The sequence below is a fragment of the Ranitomeya variabilis genome, chromosome 3, assembly GCF_051348905.1.
Source record: "Ranitomeya variabilis isolate aRanVar5 chromosome 3, aRanVar5.hap1, whole genome shotgun sequence".
Classification (NCBI taxonomy): domain Eukaryota; kingdom Metazoa; phylum Chordata; class Amphibia; order Anura; family Dendrobatidae; genus Ranitomeya; species Ranitomeya variabilis.
In genome coordinates, this window is record NC_135234.1 from 72,359,576 (window position 1) to 72,376,488 (window position 16,913).

The following is a 16,913-nucleotide window of genomic DNA, read 5'->3' on the forward strand; positions in this document are numbered from 1 at the left end:
AATAAAAATGTTTTTAAAAATATTAAAAAAATTAAAAAAATAAAAGTTCAAATCACCCCCCTTTCGCCCCATTCAAAATAAAACAATAAAAAAATCAAACATGCACATATTAGGTATCGCTGCATTCAGAATCGCCCGATCTATCAATATAAAAAATATTTAACCTGATTGGTAAACGGCATAACGAGAGAAAAATTAAAAACACCAGAATAATGTTTTTTTGGTCGCTGCTACATTGCAATAAAATGAAATAATGAGTAATCAAAAAATCATACGTACACGAAAATGGTATCAATAAAAACGTCACACGCAGTCCCAAATGGCAAAAAATGGAGATGGTACAGGTCTCAGAAAATGGTGCCATTTTTTTTTTTTTTTACTAAAGTTTGTATTTTTTTTTCACAACTTAAATAAAAAAGACCCTAGACCTGTTTGGTGTCTATGGACTCATAATGACCTGGAGAATCATAATTGCAGGTCAGTTTTAGTATTTAGTGAACATGGTAAAAAAAAGAAAACAAGTGTGGAATTTTTTTGCAATTTCACCTCACTTGGAATATTTTTTCCCGTTTTCCAGTACATGATATTTTAAAACCAATCGTGTTGTTCTAAAGTACAACTTGTCCCGCAAAAAAGCAAGCCATTACATGGCCATTTTGACCAAAAAATAAAGTTATGGCTCTGGGAAGATGGGGAGCTAAAAACGAAAACGCAAAAAAGAAAATAACTCCAGTCATTAAGGGGTTAAGTTTCACAGAGGTCATTATTTTGTAGGAGAAAAGTGAGCAGTTTTCTAGGACACTTACATGGCGTATTTTTGTGGAGCGCCCCCGCACCGCCGCAGGGCCGAGGGGTACCCGGAGCCGGGCCTCTGGTTCTCAGTCTCGGGGTTGTCACGGTGGCTAGACCCGGTCCGTGGCCCTGTCCGTCAGTGGGGAACGTCCGGTGAAATAGGTGGTAGTAATGGTAGCGATGTAACGGTGCGGTTGTGGGGTGTAAGTCGCGGTAAATAACGAGGACACCAGTTTGCAGTCTCTTTACCTCTTTACTGGAGATCTCTGAGTCCTCAGTCCAGAATACGGTTCACCAGGCTGCGCAAGTCCGGCCGGTCCAATGGCACCTCCAGAGCCCTCCTCTCAGGTGGAAATCTGTGCCTTCCTTCTAGCGCTATGTGTTGTAGTCCTTCCCTGCTGTGCTCACGGAAAGTGACCCCACAACGGTTGTGTCTGTTTCTTAAGTTCCCTCACAACTCGATTTGATGTTCCTCTGTAATCCACCCCTTCCCTGTATTCAGGTTGGAATGGCACCCGTTTGTCAGGTAGGCCTGGAGTTCTTCCGGGACCCTAGAGTCGCCCCTCTCCCGCAATTGCCCCCCAAGACTTCATAGGCGATATGTGGTAGACAGCCAGCCTGAGACCGACTGCCCTGCCGCTGTTTGGAGTATGGCTTGAAGCTGTATTCTAATCCACTCCCTCGGCGTTCCGGCCACCGGTATTGCGCCTCAGCAAGGTGCTGCCTCTTTCAGCACAACCCCTGCTGGTATTCTCCTTCTGCTTGATCTCGTTTCTCACTCAGCACAATCTGTCTCGCTTCTAGTCCTTTCCTGAGTCCCGCCGCTTCCAGGAGCCTGCGCGGACCCGTTACGTTCTTTCAATGCCAAGCCTCTGCCAGGATCCCACCCCTGGCAGAGACCCTACAGTCTCTCCCTTCACAACACCCCCTGCCACAGGGTGTTGCTCCGTTCAATCCCGTCAGCGTTCTCTCTAACTTTCTGCCTGACCCCCAGTTTACCCACTATGGTGGGGAGTGGCCTAATGAATAGCACCCTTAGCTCCCCCCGGAGGCCCAGCTGTGAAACATATTGGTGTCTGTGATACCTGATTGGAGGAACTCCTTCGGTGCCATCGAACGTACCATGGCTCCCCTTAGCGGCGAAGCCACAGTACTGCAACGACCAGAACTCTGGGGCGCTGCACTCCCCCCTGGTTAAACACAGTACTCCGGGACTGGGAAGAAAAACAACAATACAGATTAGTAAACAGACATACAATTTTGTTGAGTGCAAAACAATAAGTATACTTGAACAGGCTTCCCTTTATGGGAGGTGAGGACACTTTTAACGTTACAAACATGGTCAACATTATAAATTACAGGTTATGCATAACTCCTGTTACCCAACCGGGTATTCTACTTAGTGCAAATTCTGGAACAATAAATTAACATTGCCTTTAGGAAACATACACTCTTAGTTTACCAAAGGCCTTCCTATAATCACATTACAGGGTAAGGTAACTTCACATTCTCCTACTTTGAACCTGCAGGACCGCCTGTCCCTATGGCTCCAGACCTACTGCCTCTCCTTTCTTTTACAGGACCGCCCCGTTCAGCCAGGGCCTACTGCCTTTCGCTACTATACATAGTATAGACATAACATTCCTTTCGTTTAAAGAACTCTGAGCCAGCTCTACTCGGCTCCTTTAAGGACTCACTCTCTAACCCCTACGGGTTCACTCTCTGTCCTTAGTAACAAAGTAACTTTCAATGGGGACGCGGGGTTTACCTTCTATCCTCACCTTCATTATTACTTCGCTTACTTTCAGCTATGCAGATCTCTATCTCTACCCCTACGGGCTCTCTGCATCTTTTCTTTCTGCAAAACATTATTTAGATTTCACATTTCAACAAATTCAACACATATAACTTAGCATGTAAAACAGTTACATTTCTTTTCAAGGCATCATTATGGCATTACTGTTCTGCAACAGTATCTCTCTCAAGTTCAGTTTCTCACATCCCCTTTAAGAGGAGACCAAGTCTTTCTAAGGTAGCTCGTCTTCTCAGCCTACCGGCCCATGCAAAGGTTCCGGGATGGTATCTTCGCAAAGTGTCTTTAATTAGAACCGGTAGGAAAGGTATCTTCACAAAGTGTCTTTGGCTCAAACCAGTAGGGAGCACCTTTAAGAAGGTGCAAACTATTTACAAGGGAAGTTCGAATCATGCACCGTCCATGATTTCTGCAGTTTGTATAACTTTTGTGCAACAACTTCAGAAAAGGAAAACAAACAAAGAGGATCCCGGGTCAACAGAGGGATCCATTAACCCTGGGCGGGTTTAGCAGCAACTTAAAGGAATAAAAGACAAACAGTAACTATTTACATTTTCAGGTTTCCGAGGTTTACTCTTTTTCAGGCGGCTCGGGCTCCTGCCCCCCAGCCACCGTGGTGCCAGCGTCCGCGGTTCGAACGTGAAGATGAACTCGACTGGCCAACTCGGTGGCCGCAACCAGGCGCACCGTTGCGATGGTGACAAGATCAGGTGCTCCTGGGACCAGGTCCGAGGCGGTAAGGGTCGCGGCTCCAGACATACACCGCCGAACATTCCGTGCATACCACCCGAGCGGGTTCTGGTGGCGGCTGTAGGTCACCGAATCCCCCTTTTGCAATGGTTCTCCACTTCGGCCACAGCAGGGAGCCCTCACGTTACAATGCGCAACAAAAACGTCAGTATCCAATCCTGGCTCGTGTATGAGGCCCCACCCTCTTCTTGCATGGTAGGCCAACACAGTGCCCCGCCTTGTCACGTCTCTGTCATCCCATGCCGGAGGGGGTTGTTGTACTTTCGATGGGCCCATCGACTCGGCCTCTTTCCGGCCTTTCCACTGTAGAATCAAGCACTGTCTATATTGTTCCCATGTAAGCACCGCAAGAGTGGACCCGTTCTCCCGGGATCCATCTGCTCTAAACCAAGGGGTGTCCCACTGAAGAACCACTCCATCTAAGCTCACATCTACAGGCTCCCCCACTCCAGTCGACAGCGGTGGCACCATCCTCCCCAGGTCGTCGGGGGATAGCACCATTAGCCCTGCCGAGATAAGTCGCTCCCTACTGCGATGGAGGTGGGCCATGGAAGCGGGCTCGTGAAGGGGAGCAGGGGCGTCGGCCATACCTGCGCCTAATGTGGTTCCATCGGTGTCGCTCCGGTCCGTTAACAAGGACGCTGGAATCTGCTGCAGCCCGGACCGGGGCTCCTCCAATGGGATGCTCGGACTCCGCTCCGCTTGCTGTGGTTCCTCCTCCTCTAACTCCGAGGTCGGGATTGGTGGACGTAGCTTCGCTGTCGGATCCGCATGCTTCCGGTCCATCTCCGGTGAAGAAAGGCAGGCCTGAACTGCTTCTTCCTCGCTCAGGCACTCGCCGTTCATCATCGCTGCCTGATAGTCGGTGGCAGTGCATGCACCTAGCTCCGCCATTTCTCTGAGGTCGGGCTTCTCCGTCACCAGCCTCTCGCCGTTGCATATCAAGGGGTGTTTCTCTTCTGCTTTGGGGCAGGTCATTCCTCTGCAGCCAGAAGTGCAGGGGGCGGTAGCCATTTCTCGCGCCACACTGGGAGTCTCCGCCCATAACACGCCCTCCTTCCCCTTGGGTGTAGCAATGGCGGCGCCTTTTGGCGGGAACTTTTGGCGGCTAATGGCGCAGCACAGTCTTTGTAATAAAGTACAGTCCAAGCACAGTAAATCACAGTCTCTAGGCACACATGACCTGATTCTTCAGGCTTAAGTAGATCCTGTTCGTGACGCCAAGTTGGAGCGCCCCCGCACCGCCGCAGGGCCGAGGGGTACCCGGAGCCGGGCCTCTGGTTCTCAGTCTCGGGGTTGTCACGGTGGCTAGACCCGGTCCGTGGCCCTGTCCGTCAGTGGGGAACGTCCGGTGAAATAGGTGGTAGTAATGGTAGCGATGTAACGGTGCGGTTGTGGGGTGTAAGTCGCGGTAAATAACGAGGACACCAGTTTGCAGTCTCTTTACCTCTTTACTGGAGATCTCTGAGTCCTCAGTCCAGAATACGGTTCACCAGGCTGCGCAAGTCCGGCCGGTCCAATGGCACCTCCAGAGCCCTCCTCTCAGGTGGAAATCTGTGCCTTCCTTCTAGCGCTATGTGTTGTAGTCCTTCCCTGCTGTGCTCACGGAAAGTGACCCCACAACGGTTGTGTCTGTTTCTTAAGTTCCCTCACAACTCGATTTGATGTTCCTCTGTAATCCACCCCTTCCCTGTATTCAGGTTGGAATGGCACCCGTTTGTCAGGTAGGCCTGGAGTTCTTCCGGGACCCTAGAGTCGCCCCTCTCCCGCAATTGCCCCCCAAGACTTCATAGGCGATATGTGGTAGACAGCCAGCCTGAGACCGACTGCCCTGCCGCTGTTTGGAGTATGGCTTGAAGCTGTATTCTAATCCACTCCCTCGGCGTTCCGGCCACCGGTATTGCGCCTCAGCAAGGTGCTGCCTCTTTCAGCACAACCCCTGCTGGTATTCTCCTTCTGCTTGATCTCGTTTCTCACTCAGCACAATCTGTCTCGCTTCTAGTCCTTTCCTGAGTCCCGCCGCTTCCAGGAGCCTGCGCGGACCCGTTACGTTCTTTCAATGCCAAGCCTCTGCCAGGATCCCACCCCTGGCAGAGACCCTACAGTCTCTCCCTTCACAACACCCCCTGCCACAGGGTGTTGCTCCGTTCAATCCCGTCAGCGTTCTCTCTAACTTTCTGCCTGACCCCCAGTTTACCCACTATGGTGGGGAGTGGCCTAATGAATAGCACCCTTAGCTCCCCCCGGAGGCCCAGCTGTGAAACATATTGGTGTCTGTGATACCTGATTGGAGGAACTCCTTCGGTGCCATCGAACGTACCATGGCTCCCCTTAGCGGCGAAGCCACAGTACTGCAACGACCAGAACTCTGGGGCGCTGCATTTGCGCATCAGGAGGAATTGTTCTGATGGCCAGGAGTTTACTACACAGGCCCATGACCTAAAAAGAAGGTTTGGGCAAAGGGGCTACCCTGAAGTGGTTTTGGATGGAGCATGGAAACATGCGGCTGGATGTGCCCGTCATGATTTGTTACACCCGTCGCCTAAGATGGATGAGCCCAATATTCCAAGGATCATTGGTATTTTTGACAACAGATCTGGTGTAGTACAGAATATCCTTAGAAAACATTGGGGGATACTCAGAGCTGATCCTGATTTAAAAGACTTTGTCCCTCCTACCCCGCAGGTTACATACAGGAAAGGTAGATCTATCAGGGACCGACTGGTTCATAGTTTTTATGATAAGCCAAAATCTCCGGGTACCTGGCTAGATCGTAAACCCTGTGGTACCATTATAGGTGTGGTGATTGTAAGATCTGCCCATGGATAAGGAAGGAGAAAACATTTAAGGGTACTACCTCTGCTAGGATATACTATATGAGAGACTTTGCGAATTGCAAATCAGAAGGGGTGGTTTACATGGCCACTTGTTCATGCCCACTCAACTACATTGGAAAAACCAAGAGGGAATTAGGGAGGCGCATTGGTGAACATCTGGGTGATATAAAACATAAACGGGACACACCCATAGCCAAACATGTCAGGCTAGCCCATGTAAATGACACCAGGGCAGTTTCTTTCTGTGCTTTGGAGGTTGTGCGACGTAGCCCACGCGGTGGGAATTTTGATAAGCTTCTTTTACAAAAAGAATGTCAATGGATATTCAGACTTCGAACTCTTGTGCCGGATGGTTTGAATCAGCAGCAAAATTACTGCTGCTTCCTATGAATCAGTAGCCCATTACCATTAGCCGGACTTTTTACTGGGTTACCCAGATATTATGGATTATTGTTTATCATTTTTTGTGTATTGTTTATTTGATATCCAAGGGTTTATACCTGTTATATCTTCATATATTGTGTTTTTGCATCGGGTTCTTTAGTATTTGTTATGTACGGTTCTGTATCATTTGTTGTCATATTTCCCTAATACTTGATCCATTTAGGTATACACGCTTTGCTTTTCAATTGGTAATACACCGCCATCTCTTTTGCGCCTTTGTCCCTGGTATGCATATAATTACCTTAAAAGGGGCCTAATTTGATGTTGCTGATCTCAGTATTTTATTACTAAGCGCCCTCCAGCTGGTTTGAGCATGCGCCTTGCACTTTTGACTCTAACAAAATGGCGCCAGGCTATTTTTCTATCAGTACAGCGGTACCTGCTCTAGTCACATACATTGTGCACATGCGCACTATAATTTTCTGTCCTCGGCGGTGACTTTGGACTCCAACATAATGGCGCCAGGTTATGTGTTTTATCAGTACTGCGGCGTCTGTCCGAGGCTTTGTGCGCGTGCGCACTATAGTTTGCCGTATCCAGCGGTGATCTGACCAGAATCCTTTGGCGCGCTTCAGTATACGTGTACTTCCTTATTCAGTATCCCCTAGTTCATGATGCTTTGCGCACTTATAGATGGAGGTAACTGGCTTCAATGCAATGGTGCCCTGTATAATCTCTATTGGCGCCATAGTATCTGGACATGGGCAGTTAATTTTATAGGCACCCGTGAAACAGGAAGTGATTTCCCACGGGTGCGTGTGTAGGTATTTAAGAAGGACCCGCAGTTAACTAGTTACAGCCTTATTTTTGGACAACTCCACACTGCCACGCTATCACTTAGTCTCTCCTGATGAACCCAATTATGGGGGAAACGCGTCGAGAGTTTTGAGAGTTTTTTTTCTTCAACTACCGAAGTAGTCACTTAATCTGGACCCATAACCACTTGTGTACAATGAATAGAGCAGATGAGTATTTATGATTATATCATTCCTTTTACTTTATTATCTGCATTTTAAGGTCCTAGTGGATGGTTAAAGTGACACATCTGTAAATGCATTGTGGCGTTTATCTGTATATATGTTATGGTCAAACCTACCTGGATGTAGGGTCTTTACCATTCGTGTCTTGGCGCTGCATGAGCTGAGGTTATTATTATGCTGCAGCAGACCTGGATTCTTGTTGTATATCCTTATTGATGCATAGGGTTAAGATTAATTACCTCTATCCCCTATTTCTTACATCACATTGACAACAAAAGGGAAAAAATGGGGGGGTTCACTGTGCTCATAGAACATCATATATTACCACATGATAATACAAGCCATCTGGCCTTCCTTCTTCTGACTGTAATTGGAGCGCCCCCACTGCCGCAGGGCCGAGGGGTACCCGGTACCGGGCCTCTGAGTCTCTGTTCTGGGGGTTGTCACGGTGGCTAGACCCGGTCCGTGACCCTGCTGAGGGGCGTCCAGTGAAAGTGTGGTCGTGAGGTTGCGGTGTTGTGCAGGTCGCAGTAAATAACGAGGACACCAGGGTGCAGTCTCTTTACCTCTTTACTGAAGATCTCTGAGTCCTCAATCCGGAATACGGTTAACCAGGCTGCGCAAGTCCGGCCGGTCCGATGGCACCTCCAGAGTTCCCTTCGCAGGTGGAAATCTGTGCCTTCCTGTTATGACCCCAATGGCAAGGGTCTCAGAGGAACGTGGAAGTCTGCAGAATACAAAAATCCAGCTCATAGGGCAGTGGTAACTGGGTTGACCATATATCTACTCCTAACGCCAACACTAGAAGTAGCCGGGGATCATTCCTACGTTGATTCTAGATGACACGCGCCAGACGGAGAATCTAGCTACCCCTAGTAGAGGAAAACAAAGACCTTTCTTGCCTCCAGAGAAGGGAACCCCAAAGCTGGATAGAAGCCCCCCACAAATAATGACGGTGAGGTAAGAGGAAATGACAAACACAGAAATGAACCAGGTTCAGCACAGAGAGGCCCGCTTACTGATAGTAGAATAAAGAAAGGTAACTTATATGGTCAACAAAAACCCTATCAAAATCCACACTGGAAATTCAAGAACCCCCGAACCGTCTAACGGTCCGGGGGGAGAACACCAGCCCCCTTGAGCTTCCAGCAAAGGTCAGGATATAGATATGGAACAAGCTGGACAAAAATACAAAACCAAAACAAATAGCAAAAAGCAAAAGGCAGACTTAGCTGATATAACTGGAACCAGGATCAGTAGACAAGAGCACAGCAGACTAGCTCTGATAACTACGTTGCCAGGCATTGAACTGAAGGTCCAGAGAGCTTATATAGCAACACCCCTAACTAACGACCCAGGTGCGGATAAAAGGGATGACAGAAAAACCAGAGTCAAAAAACTAGTAACCACTAGAGGGAGCAAAAAGCAAATTCACAACAGTACCCCCCCCTTAGTGAGGGGTCACCGAACCCTCACCACGACCACCAGGGCGATCAGGATGAGCGGCATGAAAGGCACGAACTAAATCGGCCGCATGAACATCAGAGGCGACCACCCAGGAATTATCCTCCTGACCATAGCCCTTCCACTTGACCAGGTACTGAAGCCTCCGCCTGGAGAGGCGAGAATCCAAGATCTTCTCCACCACGTACTCCAACTTGCCCTCAACCAACACTGGAGCAGGAGGCTCAGCAGAAGGAACTACAGGCACAATGTACCGCCGCAACAAGGACCTATGAAATACATTGTGAATAGCAAACGACACAGGAAGATCCAGACGAAAAGATACAGGATTAAGAATTTCCAATATCTTGTAAGGCCCAATAAAACGAGGTTTAAATTTGGGAGAGGAGACCTTCATAGGAACAAAGCGGGAAGAAAGCCATACCAAATCCCCAACGCGTAGTCGGGGACCCACACCGCGGCGGCGGTTGGCAAAGCGCTGAGCCTTCTCCTGTGACAACTTCAAGTTGTCCACCACATGATTCCAGATCTGCTGCAACCTATCCACCACAGAATCCACCCCAGGACAGTCAGAAGGCTCCACATGACCCGAAGAAAAGCGAGGATGGAAACCAGAGTTGCAGAAAAAAGGCGAAACCAAGGTGGCGGAACTAGCCCGATTATTAAGGGCAAACTCAGCCAACGGCAAGAATGTCACCCAATCGTCCTGATCAGCAGAGACAAAACACCTCAAATAAGCCTCCAAAGTCTGATTGGTTCGCTCCGTCTGTCCATTAGTCTGAGGATGGAAAGCAGACGAAAACGACAAATCAATGCCCATCCTACTACAAAAGGATCGCCAGAACCTGGAAACGAACTGGGATCCTCTGTCTGACACAATATTCTCAGGGATGCCGTGCAAACGAACCACGTTCTGGAAAAACACAGGAACCAGATCGGAAGAGGAAGGCAGCTTAGGCAAAGGAACCAAATGGACCATCTTGGAGAAGCGATCACATATCACCCAGATAACGGACATGCCCTGAGATAGCGGAAGATCAGAAATGAAATCCATGGAGATATGTGTCCAAGGTCTCTTCGGGACAGGCAAGGGCAAGAGCAAACCGCTGGCACGAGAACAGCAAGGCTTAGCTCGAGCACAAGTCCCACAGGACTGCACAAATGACCGCACATCCCTTGACAAGGAAGGCCACCAAAAGGACCTGGCCACCAGATCTCTGGTGCCAAAAATTCCCGGGTGACCTGCCAACACCGAGGAATGAACCTCGGAAATGACTCTGCTGGTCCACTTATCCGGGACAAACAGTCTGTCAGGTGGACAAGACTCAGGCCTATCAGCCTGAAATCTCTGCAACACACGTCGCAGATCCGGAGAAATAGCTGACAAGATAACTCCATCTTTAAGAATACCAACAGGATCAGCGACTCCAGGAGCATCAGGCACAAAGCTCCTAGAAAGAGCATCGGCCTTCACATTCTTTGAACCTGGTAAATACGAGACAACAAAATCAAAGCGGGAGAAAAACAATGACCAGCGGGCCTGTCTCGGATTAAGGCGTTTAGCAGACTCGAGATACATCAGATTTTTGTGATCAGTCAAGACCACCACACGATGCTTAGCACCCTCGAGCCAATGACGCCACTCCTCAAATGCCCATTTCATGGCCAACAACTCCCGATTGCCCACATCATAATTTCGCTCGGCAGGCGAAAACTTCCTAGAGAAAAAGGCACAAGGTTTCATAACAGAGCAACCAGGGCCTCTCTGCGACAAAACGGCCCCTGCCCCAATCTCCGAAGCATCCACCTCAACCTGAAAGGGAAGTGAGACGTCAGGCTGGCACAAAACAGGCGCCGAAGTAAACCGGCGTTTCAACTCCTGGAAAGCCTCCACGGCAGCAGGAGCCCAGTTAGCTACATCGGAGCCCTTCTTGGTCATATCCGTCAAAGGTTTCACAATGCTAGAAAAATTAGCGATAAAACGACGGTAGAAGTTAGCGAAGCCCAAGAACTTCTGAAGACTCTTAACTGACGAGGGCTGAGTCCAATCAAGAATAGCTCGGACCTTGACTGGGTCCATCTCCACAGCAGAAGGGGAAAAAATGAACCCCAAAAAGGGAACCTTCTGTACACCAAAGAGACACTTTGAGCCCTTGACAAACAAAGAATTTTCACGCAAAATTTTAAAGACCAACCTGACCTGCTCCACATGCGAATCCCAATCATCAGAAAAAACCAAAATATCATCCAGATAAACAATCAAAAATTTATCCAGATACTTCCGGAAAATGTCATGCATAAAGGACTGAAAAACCGAAGGCGCATTGGAGAGCCCAAAAGGCATCACCAAGTACTCAAAATGACCTTCGGGCGTATTGAATGCGGTTTTCCATTCATCCCCTTGCTTAATGCGCACAAGGTTGTACGCACCACGAAGGTCTATCTTGGTGAACCACTTGGCACCCTTAATCCGGGCAAACAAGTCAGACAACAGCGGTAAAGGATACTGAAATTTGACAGTGATCTTATTTAAAAGCCGATAATCAATACAAGGTCTCAAAGATCCGTCCTTTTTTGCCACAAAAAAGAATCCCGCACCAAGAGGGGAAGAAGACGGACGAATATGTCCTTTCTCCAGAGACTCCTTGATATATGAACGCATAGCGGTATGTTCAGGTACCGACAGATTAAACAGTCTTCCCTTAGGAAATTTACTGCCTGGGATCAAATCTATAGCACAGTCACAGTCCCTATGAGGAGGCAGTGCACTGGACTCAGACTCACTGAAGACATCCTGATAATCAGACAAATACTCCGGAACTTCCGAAGGCGTAGAAGAAGCAATAGACACAGGCAGGGAATCCCCATGAATACCACGACAGCCCCAACTAGAGACTGACATAGCCTTCCAGTCCAGGACTGGATTATGGGTCTGTAACCATGGCAGCCCTAAAACAACCAAATCATGCATTTTATGTAAAACCAGGAAACGTATCACCTTGCGGTGTTCAGGAGTCATGCACATGGTAACCTGTGTCCAATACTGCGGTTTATTTGCTGCCAATGGTGTAGCATCAATACCCCTAAGAGGAATAGGATTTTCTAATGGTTCAAGAGTAAAACCACAGCGCTTAGCAAATGAGAGATCCATGAGACTCAGGGCAGCACCTGAATCTACAAACGCCATGACAGGATAAGACGACAGTGAGCAAATCAAAGTTACAGACAGAATAAATTTAGGTTGCAAATTACCAACGGTGACAGGACTAACAACCTTAGCTATACGTTTAGAGCATGCTGAGATAACATGTGTAGAATCACCACAGTAGTAGCACAAGCCATTCCGGCGTCTATGAATTTTCCGCTCATTTCTAGTCAGGATTCTATCACATTACATTAAATCAGGTGTCTGTTCAGACAACACCATGAGGGAATTTGCGGTTTTTCTATCACATTGCACCGAATTAGGTGTCTGTTCAGACAACACCATGAGGGAATTTGCGGTTTTGCGCTCCCGCAACCGCCAGTCAATTTGAATAGCCAGTGCCATAGTATCATTCAGACCTGTGGGAATGGGAAAACCCACCATAACATTCTTAATGGCTTCAGAAAGGCCATTTCTAAAATTAGCGGCCAGTGCACACTCGTTCCAATGTGTCAGCACGGACCATTTCCGAAATTTTTGGCAATACACTTCAGCCTCGTCCTGCCCCTGAGACATAGCCAGCAAGGCCTTTTCTGCCTGAATCTCAAGATTGGGTTCCTCATAAAGTAAACCGAGCGCCAGAAAAAACGCATCAAGATCAGCCAATGCCGGATCTCCTGGCGCCAGCGAAAAAGCCCAATCCTGAGGGTCGCCCCGTAAGAACGAAATAACAATTTTTACTTGCTGAGCAGAATCTCCAGATGAACAGGGTCTCAGGGACAAAAACAATTTACAATTATTCACGAAATTCCTAAACTTAAACCTGTCTCCGGAAAACAGTTCAGGAATCGGTATTTTAGGTTCTGACCTAGGATTTCTGATAACATAGTCTTGTATGCCCTGCACACGAGTAGCAAGCTGGTCCACACTTGTAATCAAGGTCTGGACATTCATGTCTGCAGCAAGCATAGCCACTCTGAGGTAAAGGGGAAGAAGAAAAAAAAAAAAAAAAACTCAGAATCTTCTTTCTTATAATCCCTCTTCTGCAATGCATTAAACATTTAATACTGGCCTGGCAAACTGTTATGACCCCAATGGCGAGGGTCTCAGAGGAACGTGGAAGTCTGCAGAATACAAAAATCCAGCTCATAGGGCAGTGGTAACTGGGTTGACCATATATCTACTCCTAACGCCAACACTAGAAGTAGCCGGGGATCATTCCTACGTTGATTCTAGATGACACGCGCCAGCCGGAGAATCTAGCTACCCCTAGTAGAGGAAAACAAAGACCTTTCTTGCCTCCAGAGAAGGGAACCCCAAAGCTGGATAGAAGCCCCCCACAAATAATGACGGTGAGGTAAGAGGAAATGACAAACACAGAAATGAACCAGGTTCAGCACAGAGAGGCCCGCTTACTGATAGCAGAATAAAGAAAGGTAACTTATATGGTCAACAAAAACCCTATCAAAATCCACACTGGAAATTCAAGAACCCCCGAACCGTCTAACGGTCCGGGGGGAGAACACCAGCCCCCTTGAGCTTCCAGCAAAGGTCAGGATATAGATATGGAACAAGCTGGACAAAAATACAAAACCAAAACAAATAGCAAAAAGCAAAAGGCAGACTTAGCTGATATAACTGGAACCAGGATCAGTAGACAAGAGCACAGCAGACTAGCTCTGATAACTACGTTGCCAGGCATTGAACTGAAGGTCCAGAGAGCTTATATAGCAACACCCCTAACTAACGACCCAGGTGCGGATAAAAGGGATGACAGAAAAACCAGAGTCAAAAAACTAGTAACCACTGGAGGGAGCAAAAAGCAAATTCACAACACCTTCCTGCTTGCGCTATGTGTTGTGGTCCTCCCCTGCTGTGCTTACGGGATAGTCCCCACAACTGTTGTGTCTGTTTCTCGTGTTCCCTCACAACTCGATTAGATGATGTTCTGCTAATCCGTCCCTCCCGGTGTTATGGTTGGGACGCACCCGTATGACGGGTAGGCTCGGAGCTCTTCCGGGACCCTAGAGTCGCCCCTCTCCACAGGTTGCCCCCTATGTCTTCTTAGGTGATTTAGGTGAGACAGCCCGCCTATGACTGACTGTCCTGCCGTTGGTTTGAAGTATTGCCTGAAGCTATATATAGAAATACTTCCTCGGCGTTCCGGCCACCGGCTGTGCGCCTCAGTAGGATGTTGCCTCGGTCTTACAGCACGACTCCTACTGGTATTCTCCTTGTTGCTTTGATCTCGTTTCTCACTCAGCACAATATATCTCGCTTCTGATCCTTTCTTAGGGCACCGCCGCTATGCTGAGCAGGCACGGTCCCGTGACGTTCTCTCTCGTTGCCAGGCCTCTGTCAGGGTCCCAAACCTGACAGAGACCCTACCGAATCTTCCCCACAACACCCTCTGCCAGGAGGTGTTGCCTGGTTCCAACCCAGTCAGCTTTCTGTCTAACTTCCTGCCTGACCCCCAGTTTACCCACACGGTGAGGAGTGGCCTAATAAATAGCACCCTTAGCTCCCCCTGGAGGCCCGACTGTGAAATGTATTGGTGTATGTGATACCTGGTCAGATGAACCCCTTCAGTGCCATCAGACGTACCATAGCCCCCCTTAGCGGCAGAGCATCAGTACTGCAACGACCAGGACTCTGGGGCGCTGCATAATCCTTATAGGGAGAAGGTAGGAGATTAGGGATAGCCATCGCACGAGCGGGGGCGCCATTCTCGTCCTTCTTTTTAGGGTGCCAACCTCCGCATCTAGGTAGTCATATATTCATAGGTTTTCTGCAGCTTTCAGGGACACCTCACTTATATCTGCACACCTTTTTGTATTTAACATAGGAGCACACGTGTGTATCACTGACATTATCTAAATGAGGATACATATGCTTTTCCTATAATTCAGGTTGTCTTTTATCAGTATATATTTCTTCTGGGGAATATATTCCCCATTAGCGTTTGACCAGCTTGTTTTTTGAGGCTACGTTTTTGGGTAAAAATTTTTGTCGGTTATTTAATAAAGTATACAATTTTATGGGGGTTTTTCTTTTGCAAGATTTATTTAGCGAACATGGTAAAAAAAGAAAACAAGTGTGGAATTTTTTTGCAATTTCACCTCACTTGGAATATTTTTTCCCGTTTTCCAGTACATGATATTTTAAAACCAATCGTGTTGTTCTAAAGTACAACTTGTCCCGCAAAAAAGCAAGCCATTACATGGCCATTTTGACCAAAAAATTAAGTTATGGCTTTGGGAAGATGGGGAGCTAAAAACGAAAACGCAAAAAAGAAAATAACTCCAGTCATTAAGGGGTTAAGTTTCACAAAGGTCATTATTTTGTAGGAGAAAAAAAAAAGTGAGCAGTTTTCTAGGACACTTACATGGCTTATTTTCTGGAGGGCAAAAAGGAGGCATTACTATGGAAGTGGTGGGTATTATGTGGGGTACTAAGAAAAACAGTGATATTGTGCCAAAAAACATGTGCACAGCAATGGGAAGACCACGGGATGAGGTGTTGGTGCAGGTTGGAAATAGCTGGACACAGTGCTGGAAATGTGAGGTCTAATTTGTCTTTATCATCTCTAAAGGCAACTCGTGGTTGTAAGAAGTTGTCTTGTCGGTCTGGGCCAGATGGAAAAGACCGACCCCGTCAGAAAGAACATCAGCTGTAAATTACCATCTAGAACTGTACTGTAATCTCTTATGTCGTGCAGGGCTGGTATTTACAATATATGGCAGCAATATCTGTGTAGAGATATTTTCAGCAACAGTGAGGTCTTCTGCTGAGGTTCTCCTACATCCCTAATTGGGGTGCGCTGCTGTAGTTGTAATCAATTACTCACTCGTTCAAGGCCCATTCGGGTATTTCATTCTGAGCGTGATGATGGCACATTTTTCAAAGCCACTGCCTCCTGTGGTTGTTTCCTGGCCCAGTATCTTTAGCTTGATTTGTTGCCCACTGTCTGTGACATCAAGAGCAAGGAAATAGGACTGAACTATTAAAGAAGTTGTCCACTACTTGGACAACCTCTTGTCTTACCTCTCCATAAAAAAATGTAAAAACAGTCAGGTAAATGTGTTCTCACAAAGAGCACAGCATGGATCACAGCTCATTATCTGCATAGTCTCTTTTGCTTAAAGGGACACAGTCACCTGAATTTGGAGGGAACAATCTTTAGACCTAGGGGCGGGGTTTGCGGGTGTTTGATGCACCCTTTCCTTACCCGCCGGCTGCATGCTGGCTGCAATATTGGATTGAAGTTCATTCTCTGTCTTCCATAGTACACGCCTGCGTAAGGCAAGATTGCCTTGTGCAGGCATGTACTACGGAGGACAGAGAATGAACTTCAATCCAATATTGCAGCCAGCATGCAGCCGGCGGGTAAGGAAAGGGTGCATCAAACACCCGCAAACCCCGCCCCTAGGTCTAAAGATTGTTCCCTCCAAATTCAGGTGACAGTGTCCCTTTAAGGTACCTTCACACTAAACGATATCGCTAGCGATCCGTGACGTTGCAGCGTCCTGGCTAGCGATATCGTTGAGTGTGACAGGCAGCAGCGATCAGGATCCTGCTGTGATATCGCTGGTCGTTGAAGAAAGTTCAGAACTTTATTTGGTCGTCAGACCGGCGTGTATCGTCGTGTTTGACACCAAAAGCAACGATGCCAGCGATGTTTTACACTG